This window comes from Sminthopsis crassicaudata, chromosome 2 (assembly GCF_048593235.1).
Source record: "Sminthopsis crassicaudata isolate SCR6 chromosome 2, ASM4859323v1, whole genome shotgun sequence".
NCBI classification, from domain to species: Eukaryota; Metazoa; Chordata; class Mammalia; order Dasyuromorphia; family Dasyuridae; genus Sminthopsis; species Sminthopsis crassicaudata.
In genome coordinates this window covers 114,962,380-114,980,691 of record NC_133618.1, presented here as the reverse complement: position 1 = coordinate 114,980,691, position 18,312 = coordinate 114,962,380, and the positions used below count along the sequence as shown (strand labels likewise).

At 33.2% G+C, this 18,312-nt stretch overlaps 1 protein-coding gene across 3 annotated transcripts in view; it reads right to left on the bottom strand.

Moving 5' to 3' along the window:
* CDIN1 (CDAN1 interacting nuclease 1) overlaps positions 1–18,312 on the bottom strand; it is a 265,077-nt gene that overhangs the window by 245,994 nt on the left and 771 nt on the right. The window lies entirely within an intron of this gene.

Sequence of the window (18,312 nt, the reverse complement as noted above, 5' to 3'; positions counted from 1 at the left end):
TTAATTTTGCTGCTTCTGACATTTTCTTCAATAATAAATTAGTTTAAGAGAAAAGTTTCTACTTTGTATTCCTGAATACAGTTAGCAGTAAAAAGCAAAGTTTTAAAGTATAAAAAACATATTTCTTAAACAGGTTTATTATTAGCTTGTATTTTTAAAATATTCATTTTTAAATGAGCATAAATATTTCGATATACTAAAGTGATTTATGTTTAATTATTTTGGAAAGAAGGGATTATTCTTCAGTTTTAATCATTAACAACAGTAATGGCTCAAGTGAATTCATAAAACCATTTCAGATATTTACTAGCATGTAGCCCTAGACAAATCACTTAACCCCTCTAAGAATCAGTTTCTTGCACAAAAAATTAGCTCTAATAACTATATCAAGGAGTAGATGTAATATTCAAATGGCATAATGGTAAAACATTTTGTAAACCTTAAAGTCCAATACTGAGATGAGTTGTTATTATTAATGGCATCTATTTGATGGGTTTCTAAAGCCAAAAGGGAGGTCAACTTATATTTCCAATCCTATAACACTATTTTTGACATACAAATCATTCTGTATACTGATGTCTTATCTAACATTAAAATTATTAATATTAAGTTAACTAATCCTTCTGCATAGGTACGCTTCAGAAAACAAAAGATATATTCTTACTTTGTTGTAAAAAAAAATAATCAGATGTTAATAAATTAAGTCACATTTTCCTTGTTGTTCTATGTATTTCAGAGTTATTTTTAATCTTCACTTAAGATTGATGGCTTGGCAGTATTTCGTAATACTTATGCTTTTTATTTGTCTATCCCTTTTCCCCCACTCAAATAGTTACTGATCTCTGAAAAGATACACTGAAGAAACTCTTAAGATGAAGTAATCATTCTTTAATCAGATGTTAATATGACCTAAGAAAAGTTAGCTGAGAACTACCACAGTAAGTTTGTAATTAGAAACAAATTTAAAAAAAAAAAAAAAAAAAAAGACAGGTTTTACAGTTTGCTCACACCCTGGACAACATAATGCCTTGAAGAATTAGACCCATTAAAACTAAACTTCTATCACATGGCAAAAAATCCCTATTGCCATGTCAACAGCAGATGAATTTTAAAAGTTTTAGCACTGGCCTTATGCATCTTGAGACTGAATTGAGGCAGTAATTTTTTTTTTTTTTAACTACTAGTTCAAACTACCACCTCTAAGAAACAATTATCTGTTCCTTGCTTAAATATTCTCAGAAATAACTAACTCTGTGTTAGTAGATCGTCTAATTCCTTGAAAATACTATTTAGCTTAAGCTTCCCAGGGACTAGTTAATTTCAGAGAAAAAAAAATTACCAATGAGTGACTGGCTGAAAGATGATAGACCAATGATTATGATGGGATTTAGCATAATGAATTAACCATATTATCATAAAAGAATATTGATCAGGAGCCCCTTATGCAAGATGTATAAAGTTCAGTTTTTCTTACTTCAATCTGGGGCACACAATGACACATCAGTTGACTTAGAAGCTATAATTTCTAAAGGCAAAAAATTCAATTGATATGGCAAAAATGGTGCCAAGTGTGAAATAAATATATGACGGTAAATTCATTCTGCTTTTGTCTGAAAGTCAAATAATAAAGTATTATTACTTTAAGCTTAAATTGAACCTTTTCTCCAAGGAGGAAATATTTAATTTCTCTTTATTGTGCAAGTAAACATACTGGTATGTGTTATTACTTAGTAGCTTAAAGTTCTATGTCTGTAATGTAGACTTAAAAAATGAATGAAGTCAATAATCTAATTTGATTCCCATAAAAATGAAGTATTTTCCCCACTATAATAGTAAATATAGTCAATGTGCAGATTCTTCTGGGGATAACATTAGCTATGATTTTCTTTGAACTGTTCCCTTGTAGTGAATCCAATTCCTACTCTTACCTTTACATGAAAAGCAAAACAAAAGAGTTTCAGAAAATGAATAAAAACAGCTTTTAGGATAGAATAGACATACATCTATCAAGAGATTCCTTTACAAGTAGTCAAACCTCAACTGCCACTCAATAACAAAATAATAATGTCCTCAAATCTCTCACTATTTTGGAACTTTTATCTTTTTTATCTCCATATACTGTTTTGGTGAGATTATCATTTCCTACGGGTCCAATAATTGTCTCCAGAAATATAAGTTCCAAATCAACATACCCAACCCTAACTTCTCTGATAGACTCCAGTATCACATCAACCTCCTGCTGGACAGATCCACCTCAAAGTTCCATCTACATCACAAGCCTAAAGTGTCCAATACAGACTTCATCATCTCCTGCATAAAACTACACCTTCTTCCAACTTCCATATTTTTGTTGAAGTTATAATCATTTTCCTGATTACCTAAATTCACAACCTTGGAGTCAAATCTAACTACTTAGATTTAATCAATTGATAAGTCTTAGCAATTCTACCTGCACAACATCTCTGGAAGACAACACTTCCCTTCCACTCATAAACATAGTGCCTCATTGCCTCTATTTGTCCTGCCTCTGTCTCCCAGCTTCCATTTTCTCCCATCTCCAATCCAACCTCTATACAAGTACCTTAAAATATGGATAAGACTGTGCTATTATCATGCTTGAAAATCTCTGGCAGCTTCTTAATGACAATATGGTAAAATATAAACTACTCAACCTGGTTACCACCAGGCTTTGCAGCCTTATTTCCTATGACTCTCCTTCATTCACTCTATGTTCCAATTAAACTGGCATACTAGTTGTTCCCCTGCTATCTTCAGTCTCTGGGTCTATAATGTATTCTTTCATTAACTCTAACTCTTAAATTGCTGGCTTCCCCCAATTGTGCATGCTCTCCCTTTACTAATCATCTTATATTTATTTACCCACCTTATGTGTTGCATACCTATAATGACATGAAAGGTCTTAGAACACAAGAATGTGTTAATTTTGTGTCTTTACATCTGTCATTCAGTATTCTTATGCATAAAAGTTTAGAAAAATTTTAACTGAATTGCTGTGAAAGATATATAGAGGACATGCTATCCAAAAAAATAAGAAAACTAGAAATTGAGAAATTTAACTCAAAAATGTAGATCATATATACATAAACTATGCAACTAATTAAAGAGTTGTACAATTCATTAGGCTGTCCCTTTAAATCACTGAATCTGAGCATTTCAGAAAAAAGAACTGAGTCATTATGAAAGATTTGGGGCAAGTTTCTAGCATCTGGGCCATGTTTTGTCTGCTGAGAAAGACTTAGGTATTTATTGTCAAATAAGTAAAACATACAGACAAACTTTGTTTTGCTATCATTTCTTTGTTAGTACCTTGCCTCAAACAGTAAAACTGAATTTTGTACATTGGAGTTAAAATATGGTCTATGCTAAGCCAAGTAATCAATTCTTCACCCTGAAAGTCAGTGGTTAGTATTAGCTACTGAGAAAAATCGAATTTGCAAGTATGAAAGGCATTAATGTTTAAGTACATAGTCCTATGAGGTCCTTTGAGATCCAACCCTGAGATTTTATTAACCAATAAAAAATTGTCCAAATACTATAACATAGTTACATAACCAAAAAAAATCTCAAAGAGGAAAAAATGTGAGAAGGAGTCACATGAAAAAGAAATGTGACTGTAACTGAGAGCTTTGCTAATGAACTCAAACTTCAAAAAAATTTGGAAGGAAAATGATACAGCCTTAGGATGAAAGACCAAGAAGTTTAACACTAAAGATTTCATGTCAAAAAATCTAATGTTCAAAATGATTAAGAGATATCAACACGTGCAAAAGGCAACAATAACAACAACAAATATGGAAGATTTTACTTAAGGAAAACTTTTAAGTGGATAGGCCTCCACTTTGGCAAAGAAGGTATGAGTCAATGAGTAACAAAGCAACAAGTATTTATTAGGCACTTATTATGTGAAAGATACTGTGTTAAGTTTTGGGGGTACAAAGACTGGCAAGAAGAAAGACAGTACCTGCTTTCAAATAGCTTATATTCTAATGGGAAAAAGGCAACTAATAAAAGGATGCTGAAAAGTGATATAGGGAAGAGAGGGAGACAACATGGTGACAGAATCTGTGAAGTTAGAAGAATAGCTGGATAGGGAATAAAACAGAGCTAGCATGGACCCACCCCCAAAATAGAGCCTGCCAAGAGGAATTTTTCAATGGGACCAGCATGGTAGAGGAAAAGTAGTAAGCTGAGTCAGGTCACTGGTGGTAAAGTAGACTTTACTTTAGAGAGTGAGAAGCACCAAGAGAAGAGAATAAAGCCCAAAGTCTAGAAAGCAGAACTAACTCAACTTTGATCCTGCAACTACCTTTTCCAGTAAGAGAAATGATCAGAAAAGATAACATATCATAAAGAAGAAGCTGGAGTCCCAAATAGGTTAATAATAGGTATATTTAGCATCTAGGTACTTTTTTTTATATTAAGTTTCCAAGTTCATTTGAATTATTTTTAGGAAATTAATGAACTTGTAGGTAATACATCAAAACCACTAGTGATAATGTTTAAAAATTCTTAGAGAATGGGAAAAAGTGCCAGAATCCTACAGATAGGCAACCAGTTTCTAAAATAATAATAACAAGAATAACAATAAGGTAAAAGAAGACTCCCTGGTATGATAAATCAATAAGATTAGCAATCTCCCCAAAAACCCAAAGAACAGATTTTTAAGCAACTGATTTATGAATTCACCAATTACAAAGCAAATAGCCAGTTAACTAAAAATGAATCATGCAAAACTAAGACAGTTTAACTAAGACAATTAAATCTGAGCAGTTAAGAAAACCAGATAAGTCAGCTACTATCTGTTTAAACTCTTTCATCAATAATGGAAAAACTACACAAGATATCCTTATTATACCAGGAATAAAGAAAAAAAAAAAAAGAAGAAGAAGAAGAAGAAAAGAAAAGTTGAGAAATGTGATGATTTAATTACAATGATAGCTTAGAGGAACAGGAAATTTCAGAGATAGCACTGACCTAGCCATAGCACATTGGTGCTTCAAAATTCATATATCCCTAACCCCTTTCACCTGAGTATTTAAAGGACAGAGAAGTTGTTTTTGTCTTTCTCACCATGTCCACAATCCCATTCTCCTACTAGTCTGAGCTCATCATGACAGGAAACAAGACTGGGAAATATAAAAGAACTTTGAGAGTCTGGATCCTTAAGTAAAAATACCTGCCACTCCCCCCCAAAACAACAACAACAACAACAACAACAAAAACCAGTACATAGGTCAAATTGAGATCTCAGGGAACTCTTTGACTCCCTGAGAAACAAGTTAAAAAGGCATTGGAGAAAACCCTATACTCATTTATTTCCTTCTGATCAAAGCCCAGAGAATTCCTGACCTATCTTGATCCATTTTGGCCAAAGATGATGGAGATCCCTACTCCTTAGATTCCTATCCATATCAGTCCATAGCCATGGGATGAAAGTTTTTAAGTTTCCATGAATAAGTCAGAAGGGTTAGGGTCAAAACCTGGTTTTTGTCATTACCTGTGTGGACTTAAGCAAAACACAATAAAATTAATCTCAATTTTTTTTTTTCATTTGCAGAGTGGAGTAGACTAGAATAAGGGATTTTTAAAAAGGCTAGATAATATATTTGAAGACATAATCAGAAAAAATCTCTTACAGTGGACCAAATGAGGCAAACAGAACAGCAGCTAGAATTCCTACATGGAGATTTCTATGGCATATAATTGTAAAATTAAGTACTTATAAAATTTGGGGAATTAAAAATGTCACATTTAAAGAAATAGCAGCAAACATTTTAAATAACAAGTAAAATAGTAAAGTTTTTTTGTTGTTGTTGTTAAATGCACACAAATATTAAGAAAAAATTATATACTAGAAACACTAGTATTTTATTTGGAAACAGAACTTATTTCAAAGACAAATAAGATCTAAAACAATTTATCAACAGCAATCTACAATAAAAGAGATTCATAAAAGTGGAGAGAAAAAAAAATCTAAATGGTTGAATGATAAAACTAACAAAAATACCACATTTTTAAGCTTACTCGTTGTCTTTGGTTATAATGAACCAAGAATAAAGCATGTAATCTTTTCTTATCATAACAGTAATAACAAAGTTAGACTTGGGCATGAAAAACAGCTCCTATGAGCCACAAAAAAGTGGAAATCAGTAAAAGCAAAACAAAACAAAACTTTCATACAGGAAAACAAAACAAACAAACAAAAAAAAAAACAGCAACAACAAAACTTAATGGCAAAGAATGTCTATCTCCACAAAAATCAGAGTTTAAAGCTTGGGAAAATATTCCTTTTAAACAAGTTTAAAGAAATGAAATTTGATCAAGAAACCAAATCCACCAATATGCTGATTTTGGAAAGATATCTATGAAGAGAAAAAAAAAAAACTACATTAAAATTAAGAGGCTGATTTACATATTATGTTACTAGAAATACAAAAAAGAATCATGGGGAGCAGTAATACTATAAGATAAAATGGAATCCAAATTCTCAAAAATACAAAGGAACAAAAAGGCCATTATATAATGGTAAAGTGAATGATATACAACAAATATGTAACAATTGTCAAGTTATATTTACCATACAATTTGACAGTTAAATTTGTAACAGGAAGATTAACAGGGACACAGATAGAAATAGATCAAAATATTATAATAGAAGACATCAACCCTCTTACTAGAATGTAACAAATAAAAAAAAAAAAGATTACCAATAAAAAAACCCCACAGATTTGAACTGCTATCTGAGGTTAGAATTCATGTGTATATATTTAATAGAGAAATGAAAAAAAAAATGGCACAAATGTAAAAAATATATACTAGTTCATATTATAGAAACTACTATTCAATTAAAATTAAAATTAAATAACAATAAGATCTGAGAAAGTTTTAAAAGCCAAAACATTCAAAAACATGATGATTGGGTTAATGAAGAAATTAGAAACATAAAAAGATCTTTAAAAAAAATTAACAATAAAGAGATGGTCTGGTACAGTGAAAAAACCTTAAAAACTGGAGTTCAAAGTCCATCTTGGCCACTTGGTAATTACTACAGATGTGATGGGGTTGTGTCAATTTCAGAAAGTCCCAATTTCCTTATCTCTAAAGTGAGGAGGAAATTGTACTAACTTCTCTCTAAGGTTCTTTTGTGCTATAAAACTAAGATCCAATGACGGTAAATTAAGATCTATAAATGCAATTAATAAAATAAAATTTCTCTCACTAAGAATGGAGAAAAAAAGAAAGCTGGTCACCAAGGCACTAGAAAGGAAAAAATCCCTGGGACTGTGATTTGATAGATATAAAAAAAATCCTAAGTAAGGAAACCCCCTCTACCAAAGCAAGTCTGTACCATCTTAGCAATTTATAGTATTAGAGGATAAGTCTAAAATATTTAGTCTCAAACTCAAATAGAAACCTATCATGGCAGGTAGCATATTGACTTAGAAAATCACAAATTAATATTATCTATTTTTACAGTATTTTTACTTATTTTACTAAATGTTTTCAATTACTTTTTAATCTAATTGAATAAGTTTCATATCTCTTCTCTGGAGCATTGAGAGGTTAAATACTTGTCTAGGACTACTTAGTGTATCAAAGGCAGGATTTGAATCCCAATTCTTTCTAGCTTTAAGGCCAGATCTCGATTTTATGTTCCACAATGTCTCTCATAGAAACTATAAGAGAAATAAAACAGTAATCCAAAGGAAAGGAAGATCATAAAGGTAAAAGGAAAAAAAAAATCAACAGAATAGAGAATTGAAATACAATTGAACTGATTTGATAAAATTCAATTCTTGCTTCATTTAAGACCAATAAAGCTGACAAAGCATTAGTAAATGTTACCAACAAAGAGGGAAAAGAAAACACAAATTAAGAAAGCTACATAAATGAAAAGTAGGGGATCATTATAAAGACAAAAAAAAACTATAATTTTTACTATACTAGCATAGTGTATATATATATATATATCTCAATACTCTAATAAATTATAAAATTTAAAGGAAATACATGATTGTCTTCGAAAACAAATTGCCAAAACTGATAAAATAGGAAGTAATTTAAATTATACAACCTCAGAGGAATAAATAAGACAAATCATCAAAAATTACTATGTCCAGTAAAAAAAAAAACAAACAAATCCAACACTTTTTGTCTTGATGCATTCATCATAGAATTCTTTAAACTCTCCCAATAATTTCTCTTTTACATAGGTTATTCATTAAAACAGAAAAAAGAAGGAATTTTACTTAATACATTTATGAATATTGTATTGAATTTAAAGTCCAGAAAAGTAGCAGCAGAAAAAGAAAATTATGATAATCTCATTTATAAAGATAGATGCAAAACTACTAAATAAGATATTAACCAAATTAGTATAACAATATATTAAGAAAATTAAGGATAATTAATTAAGGATAAGTCAACATCAAGAAGATTATCAACATCATAAAGCATGCAAACAAATAAAAAATATATCACTACATATGGAAAAACCTTAGATAAAATCCAATATTCATTCATGAGAAAAACACTAAAACATGAAGGGATCCTAGCCTCAAAATAATAAAAAACAGCCTCAAGCCAAGAGTCAACATAATAGGCAGTAGAGCAATATCAGAAACTATTTGACTGGAAACAGGTAAAAATCAAGGATGGCCATTCTTTACTGCTTTATTTTACATAACATTTAAAATCATAGCAATTTTAAGAGGATAAGAAAAAAAAATTGAGGGATTAAAATTAGAAAAGAAGTTATCATTTGCTGACAACAAATCTAAAAAATCATTTTTCACAACTAAAACAACTATTTTATGTGAATGACTGCATGAGAAGTAAAGAATTAGAAAGTAAATAGGAACCACTATAGACAAAATGGGAAGATTTGGTTGAAATATGTACAACAAAAGAGAAAAATGTGAATTAGAGCATCCAAGGAGAAAAGGATAACAGACTGATTTTGGAAAGAGAGGGAAAGGTCTATAATAAAAATGCAATATAGACTGAAATAGGCAAGTTGCATAGAGAATTTAACAAATTTTAATTATTGGCTTCCCCACTACCACTTGTTCAGTGATGAAGATAGCCATTTACACCCAGAGAGGACTGTGGGAATTGAGTGTCCACCACAAATGTAAAGGGCTAGAACTGAGCAAATGCATTTGGATAATGGAGCATATGAGACTAATTGCCAATTGGAAGGTTCCCTATTAACTTGTTTGAAGGTTGACCCTCCCCAGCTATTCTGTGCTAACTTGATTGGTGGGACAAAGAGGGGGAAGTGACATGTGTGGGAGGAGTAGGAGGAGGAAGAGGAAATTGGGATGCTGACACTTAGTCAGTCTCTCATGGCGTTTGAGGGAGAAAGGTGTGTGTGAGATTGCTAGACCTAACCCCCTGACCTTGACCATAAAAGATCAAGAATAAATACATTTAGTGATCCTGATTCTGGCTGATTTCTGGGAAGACAGAGTTCCAGCATTTTAGTGCCCCACATTGGGTACCATTTGTAACACACCCTCCTAGCAGTTACTATTACCAGTCTGTCCTAGGCCCAACAGAGTACCTTTGACCACTGACCTTTGCAGTGTCAACTCTACCTGGCTCGCCTCCTCTGAGGCCTTTAAAGGTCTCTAGCCACAATTTCTTGAATCTATAGTTTAATAACTGGTAGCGCACTCAAGAACAGCCACGTGTAATCTTAAAAGCCTTTATTATACCTACTCACATAATGCTCTGACTTGTTGGTTCCCTAGTGAACACCTGGTCTGAAGACCCACATGTTCACTACCAAACTCCTTACCTCTCTGGGCTATCCATCAGCTTGGCTCAGCTACCCAAGCTAGGGAGCCAGGTTAAAGAGTGTGACTTGCTGTCTGCAGTGAACTTATAAAGGGCCTGTGAGGTCACACACACAGCCAACCAGCGAGAGAGCCGTCAACCATTAAGAAGCTATCTCAATATGGCAAGGATTCCACCCACAGGGCAGTCCTATATCCACAGAGATTACTTCTGGGCCACTCAATCTCCTGTTGTGCTGTGGCGGCTCATTTAAAGGACCGTTACACACAAACATAACATTCTCATTCTCTCTGTTGTTGTTTGCTTGCATTTTGTTTTCTTTCTCAGTTTTTTTCCCCCTTCCTTCTTGATCTGATTTTTTTGGTGGAGCAAGATAACTGTATAAACATGTACACACATATTGGATTTAACATATATTTTAATATATTTAACATGTATTGAACTACCTGCCAGCTAGGGGAGGAGGTGGGAGGGAAGAGGGTATAATCTGGAACAAAAGGTTTTGCAAGGATCATTGAAAAATTACCCATGCATATGTTTTATAAATAAAAAGCTTTAATAAAAAAAAAAAATTAATGGCTTCCATAGGCATAAATACTGTGTTGCCATATATACAGTAGGTTACTTAAGAAACCAATACCATGAATCCCATTTTTTTCTATTCTCAAAAAAATAAAAACAAAGAAATCCACAACTTCCTATTTCCTCTCCTCCTTGCCCCACGCCCCAAAAATCAAAACACTTTGGCTGTGTCAGAAAATGGTGGTTAAATAAAAGAGCACATGATAAAACGCAATAATACCATTGGTCAGATTCAACAATACTAACTAGTCAACATGGGATAAATGTGAGGTATACTGATGAAATGGCATTATAGTTTTATTTCTGAAATAAAATCTTGGAAATATTTCATATATGAGCTTAAAAATACAATATAAAGGATAACTCTAGCAACAGGAACTGAAAATCATCTGTGGGCAATTTTGTACCTGAGGAAAGAAAAACTAAATATATGGGGCAGCCATACAAATACTTAATTGTGGCTCAAAGAAGTACTTATATCCAATATTCAGAATGTTATTCAATGTGGCCAAATAGGTACCAATGGTATATAGAGCAGATTAGAAGACATGTGACAGTAGTGAGACAGAATTAAATGAAAAACTAGTCCAATCTTTTCATTTTATAGCTGAGAATGAGAAAAGATGACTAAAAACATCACATCAAACATCACCTATACTGTGATAGAAACCATATTATTAAATATTCTGGAAATTTTTTTTTATCTGTAATTTTACTGATTTAAGTCCTCTCTCCATCAATAGAGTACATATAAACCCTACCTTCAAACCATCCCCTTGCAATTCCAGTCCAAACATTTCTATAAGTCATCTATAGAAAATGCAAGCAATCTTGCATAATCTGCAGGCTGTGTGTGTGGGTGGGGGTTTTGTGTTTTAATTACTTTGAAGACATACAATTGAGATCTCCATCTAGTATCAACTTTACTACTGAACAAGTCTTATCTCCTTTCCTGTCATAACCATCTTTGAAAGAGTCTTTCACAATGAAGGTGTCAAACTTCCAGCCTCACATGATCCAAATCAGATTAAAATGTCATTGGGAAATGTTTAACAAAATAAACAAAAGTAGAATAAAAAACAGACAATATTAATTTGTGGTTTCCAGGTCAATATGCCAGCAGCAGGGATCTATTTCTAATTGAACATGACAACACTGCTTTTACACCTTTTCTTCAACTCAAAATGATCCTTAGTTATATACTATCATTTAGCCATGTCTTTTGGGTTACTTGGAATTTTTAGTCTTCCAAAATGTGTGTTCCAAGATTTGAAGCCATATCAGATCACAAAAAGTATTTCAGTTTGTTTTTGTTCATTTGTTTTATTGTACTTGTAGGTTTATAGGAACTCTGGGTAAAAAAAGAAAAAAAAATCCCTCTACCGATGCAGTTGGTAACTGTTTGCAACTGACAACTGATACCAATATTTCTAAGGAAGAAAAATGCTCCAATGGACAGTCAAGAAATACAAACCAAATTCTCAAAAGAAATAACCAAACAAAAGATAGATTCAAATTATTCATTATAGTGAAATGTATATCAAACCAACTTTTGAAGTTTTACTTCACTTCACTTTCAGATAATTGACAAAAAAAAAAAAAAAAAGGCAAAAAAAATCACAAGAGATGGGAATAATCAAAGTTGGAGGGATGGTTGGAAGATAGGCACACTAATACACCCATTTTAGGTGGAGTTGTGAATTGCTGTAGCTACTCTGAGAAGCAAATTGAAGCTGCTTTTTTTTAAAAGGATTTTTAAAATCACAATGTACTTTGGGCCAAAAATTTCACTACTACATATGTACTCCAAAGAAATCAAGATTTTATCTCATGTACACCATTTTGCTATATTCATGACAATTCTATAAAGGATACCACCCTTTTCCTGATTACCCAGGCTCACAACCTAAGCACACACACCCAGAAAGACACATACATTTAATCTATTGCCAAGAGCTATCAATTTACCTTCATAAAATCAATTTGTCTTCTTCACTTCTCTGATACTGCCATGACCCTGGTATAGGCCCTCATCACTTCAAACATAGACTACTGCAATAGGCAGGAGCCCATTGGTCTCCCTGTTTCAAGTTTTCTGTTTCTAGTTCGACAATATCTCTCCTATCTATCTCTTCAGTACTCACACAACCACAAATGTATATCAGGCCTTGATTACCTATATTGCTACGATGACCTCCCAATTGGTATTCCTCTCTCAAAAAAGTATCTATCCACCCTAAATTCTACACAATTGCTGTCAAAGTAGTTTTCCTTAAACACAGCTCTATCCAGATAGATTCCCTACTCAATTCCAGTTTCTCTATAGTCTGAAAAATAAAACAAATCCTTCTTATGCTTGAATGTTCTGAAAGTTTAATTAAAAGTCTTCCAAACCTGGTCCTAACCTACCTTTCAAAACTCATTTTATATAACTTTCCTTCCCGTATTCTTTGGTCTAGTCAAACTGCCCTACTTACTGTTATTTCATGTATATGTACACGTGCAGACACACACACACACTCATAAACACACATGCATGCACACACCCTACTTCTTTTTCTGTCTCTATGCCTACTAGTTGAACCCCACACTTAGAATAAACTTTCCCCTCTAAACTATCTTGTATTTGCTTTTATTTATTCCATACATGCTTATATATCTACATATTGTCTTCCCCCAGCAGAACGTAAACTCCTGAAGAACAAGGATTATTTCATTTTTGTCTTTGTACTCCAGATCCTCATCACAGTGCCTGGTATGCATTTAATAAATCCTCATTATTTCTGTAGAACCACAGAACTTGAGGTAAAAGGAATTTCAAAGGCAATTTAGTCCAATACCTTTTCCAGTTTCAATTATAAGGGGGAGGGGATGGAAGAGAGGAAAAGCTACAATGAATAGCAAAAAGAAAAAAAAAAAAGCTTACCATCAAATATTTAGGGCATATTATCAATAATTTTGTAACTTTTACAGTAAATTGCCAGACTGAATCTAGGGAATCTTGTGGCTATTGTTTGTTATTGTTGAGTGATGTTCATGACCCCATTTGGAGATTTCTTGTCAAAGATACTAGAGTGGTTTCACATTTCCTTCTCCAGCTCATTTTACAGATGAAAAGTTAGTGACTTGCCCAGTCACACAGCTAGTAAGCACCTGAGGCCCCATTTGAACTCAGGTCTTCTGGATTCCAGAGCTTGGTGTTCTAGCCATCACCCGAACCTGTCAATGTCCAATTTCATTTGGAAAGTTTAAGTATATTTCTTTCTCCACAGAGCCATAAGGCACAGAGGTAGGTTTTATTTTTACCATCTGATGGAAATGAAAGTGTATAAAGGAAAGAAAACTCAAACTGATCCTGGGATTCCAACCTAGGTCCTCTCAGCTCTAATATTTACTTCCCATGGTCTTAATATAATTCACTTTCCCTCTTTATATCCCCATTTTCTCCTCTATAAAGTAAAGAGAAAGGCTCAATAATTTCCAAGGTTGCTTCTAGTTTTGAATATGATCCCCTAAAAGGAAAACTGAAAATCTGACTAGGTTTACATTACAGCTTTGAAATTTTTATAGAAAAAAGGAACAATTGAAATAATGATGCTTGATGTTGAACATTTTGGCATGGAGGTAGTTTATAAATACATCAGAATTCAAAAAATAAAATTAAATCCCATTAAAATGAAATATATGAAGGTGTTTTGAGGCATGAGGAAAAGGTACTATTTTTACTAATTTAAAAATGAAATCACAGTTACTACTTTATCAAAGCTATCATCTGTAAAGGAAAGTTCATTTCAATCACATTAGCTCCTATTTATGCAGTGTCATAGTCTACAAACTACTTTTCTTACAAGGACTCATTGAGGTAGGTAATGAAAGTAATATTGTACCAATAAGTTAAGGGAGAAATGACTTGTTCAAGATCATATAAGTAATGGATGGTACAGCCAAAACTACACTAACCAGGGGCAGTTTGATGGTACAGTGGATAGAGCATCAGCCCTTAAGTCAGGAAGACCTGAGTTCAAATCTTTTCTCAGATATTTAACACTTCCTAGCTGTGTGACCCTGAGCAAGTCACTTAACCCCAATTATCTCAGCAAAAAAACAAAACAAAACAAAACAAAATTACTAACCACAAAGTTTTCCAACTAAGATAAGTGTACATAGATTCTTATCTGGCAAACTAGTAGTAGCCTAGTATTTAGCAATATAAACAAATTAAGTACTATTTCACCATTTTCCCAAATAATGTTGGGAAGTTGGGAAGGGAAAAGAGAAAATGACCAAATTAGTCCTTCTAGTTTTTCAAGAATTGTTATTTTCCCACAAAGATGAGAGGCAACATGCTTCCTCAAAGCAGGAAGTCCTGGGTTCAGATCCCACCTCTGAAACATAGTTCTGACTGGACAAATCAACTAATCTCTCCAGGTTGTAAGCCAGGAGTGGCCACTCAGCCACATTGTAAACTGTACTACCAAGTGCTGCCTTAACCAGATGAAAATGTAATTGGAAAATATTTAACAAAATAAATAAAAATAGAACTTTAATATTGGTTCTCTAAATTAACCCGTCATTCCCCTCTACCCCCACCCTCAGCTTAGTCTGGTAGAATTTAGTGTCCTTAGTTTTCCTTTTGAATTTGACACCACTACTTCACATAACTCTTAAGACTAAGAATTACAAAGGAGCTGACTAGCTTGGGTGGAGGGTGTTTACTCATTTGGGAGATAATTGGATCAATGAAATCACAGTCCTAGAACCTGCCTATCCCCAATTCAAAAACACAGAATAAGAGAAATGGGAAAGAAAAAAGGACAATAAAAAACAATAACAACAAGATACAATGTATAGTGATCCCATCATGTATCAAGTGGATTTTTAATAAATAAATAACTACTAACAAAGTGTGGAGATGTAGCTTTATAGAGAGCTTGGGAAAGAAATGGAAAAAACTAGATATGCATGTAAATCAGTAGGTGGATTGGAGTAGAAATGTCTATGCAATCTAAAAAGTAACAACTTCTATAAACCTTCAAAAAAAAAAAAAAGAAAACTAAATAAAGAGTTGGAATTTCTTTATGAAGCAAAAAGATGTCACATAACAGTTGATAGTAGATCAAACTCTTATAACATAATGTTGTCTTTGTTATTGTTTCTTTTTTCTGTTCTAAAATTATTTTTTGTAAAAAAAAAAAAAATCAGATTGTGAATACCTATTACCCTTCCCTTTTGTCCATTTTGCTGCCCAATGGCATCCATTTCACACAATAGGCAGGGCTTAATAAAAGCAGATCAAACTCATATGAGTCAATTTTTTTCTCCTTGTTAGATTGCACATATTAAACCTATCTCAAATTGATTGCTGTTTTGGGGAAGGAGGAAGTAAGGAAAGAAAGAAGAAAAATTTAGAACCCAGTCTTATAAAAATATATACTGAAAACTATCTTTACATGTACTTGGAAAAGTAAAATACTATTAAAAAAAGAAAAATATAAAAAATGTTTTATTTCTTTGTTAGAAGCTCTTAGAATAGGATTAGCAAAGAGAAAGATGAGGTTTGGGAATTACATATTGCAGCTGAAAGGGGCTCAATAATAGGGAAAAACAGTAGACTTGAATTGGAGAAGTGATTTATTATAACAGCTCTGACATGACTGTGGTCCAGTCATTTGGCCTTTCTGAACCCGTTTCATCTGTTCATTTCAACAAAAATGGGCATAGTAATACATAAACTACCAACCCCAAGGACCCAATAATACATATTAAGTATCATATAAAGTTAGCTTAATAAAGAACCAAACTTCTTTAGCAATGAAAAAGCTGAGAGACCAGGAAATTAAATTATTTGCCCAGGATCATCCAGCTAAATAATCGATGGAGGCAAGAGTAAAAAGAATTTATGTTCTGATTCCTGTATCATATAGTTCAGATCATGCCATAATTTTTATATCTTGAAGATGAAAAGAAAGTCAAACATCTTTCATCATTAATGAGACTCATGTAATAAACTCTAGTCAAGCAAAATACTCCCTCCATCAATATATAAATGTATTTATACCATTATAATGCCTTAAAAAAAGAATGGGATGGGGGGAAGGGTCTGTTTTCTAAAATCCAATAAATAAGTCATTTTTTGTGTCTACAAAGTGCTAGGATTTAAGCTTAATACTTGGGATACTGATACAAAAATGAAACAGTCTCTTGCCCTCAAGGATCTTTCTTTCTGCTTAGGAGAATAAAGGGATACAAAAATAGGTTCAGGATACAAAATAAATAAAGTGATTGGGGATTAAGGGAAGGTAGTAACAACTAGGAAAGAATCAGGAAAGGCTTTCTTGAAGAAACTACTATGTTTAAGAGGGGAGGTTATACAGAAGGTACTTTGTGACATAAAGGCCACAGACAGAATGTCATTAATGGAGAATAACAAATAGACTGTTTTCATGTAAAATATATGGGATTGCCTGTCATCAAGGGGAGGGAGTAGAGGGAGAGAGGGGATAATTTGGAAAAATGAATACAAGGGATAATGTTATAAAAAAAAATTACTCATGCATATATAATGTCAAAAAAATTATAAATAAAATTAAAAAAAAAACAAATAGACTGTTTTGCTAAAATACAGTGTATGTGTGAAAGAGAGACAGAGAGACAGAGGAATAGAGGGCCTTTTGAAGGACTTTGAAGGCCAGAGGAGATGGCATAGAGGGATTTAGGAGTCTCTGAATCTTCTTGACCAGAGGAGCATCTTTTCAAACTTATGATTTCATCAATTTGGCAGCTATCTGGAGAATGGATTAGAGAAAGAAGAAACTGAACATAAGACCAAATAGGAGACTCTTGCAGTAGTCTAAGTGAGATGTGATGAGGCCCCATAGGGTGGTAATTGTAGGATATAGAAAGGGGAATAAGTATTTGAGATGTTTCAAAGGTAAAGGGCATAAGATTTGGCAACTGGTTGGAAAGTGGGGAAATAATGAAAAAAATAAAAAGTTGGGTATGACTGTTACCTAGGAAGGAAATTTGAATGAATAAAATGAGATATAGGAAGAATAAGGTAGTTGGGAGTAGGGTGGGAGTACAATATAATGGACAGATAATTTTCTTAGCAGTATAAGAAAAAGCTGTAATATTTATTTAGCATAACTAAAATAATTTGGCTGCACTTGACTTTGTCAGGAAGCCTGCCTTTTACTTTGGGTTCTACCACTTTGTTACCATGTAATACTGGACAAATTTGGTCATAATTTCCTCATTTATAAAATCAGAGTCGAAACACTGTTTTTAGGTCCTTACAAAGTGATATTCTAATTTCAGTAAGAGAAATAGTAGCTGGGAAATTAAATGCCAGCAAATTATTTGGAGGAAGGGGGCAGATGGAAATACAGGAATACAAGATCTGAGCTTTCATCCTAGGAAACACCTAGTGTGTAAACTTCTTTACCAGATAACTCCAATCTATGATTTAAGAGATGTCAGAATTACTTCAGGTGTAGGTAAGTTACTTGTGGAGGGCAATTGTCAAAAATGGTACTGGAACCTAGGTCTTCTAGACCAAGCTACCTATTGTGGCAAGTTATGGCTCCATCTGCTTATCATACCTACCTTTTTATTAACTAAGACTGAAATCCTCAGGGCGCATGTTTGTTAGTAGGAGGCCATCTTAGTTTGACAGTCCTAGAAAGCCACCAGTGGCTGAGTACAGATGGCACCATATTCTATGTTGCTCCGTCCCCGTGCCTGGAATGCACTCTCTTTCCTTCCTCTCCCTCTCAGAATCTTTTGGTGTCCTTCAAGTATCTATCAGCTCCAGAACCAACTTCTTCCCAAAGCTTTTTAATTTCCGCTAAAAATGTATTCACGGAGTTACTTTGTATCTAACTAGATATTTCAATGTGTATCTCTCTT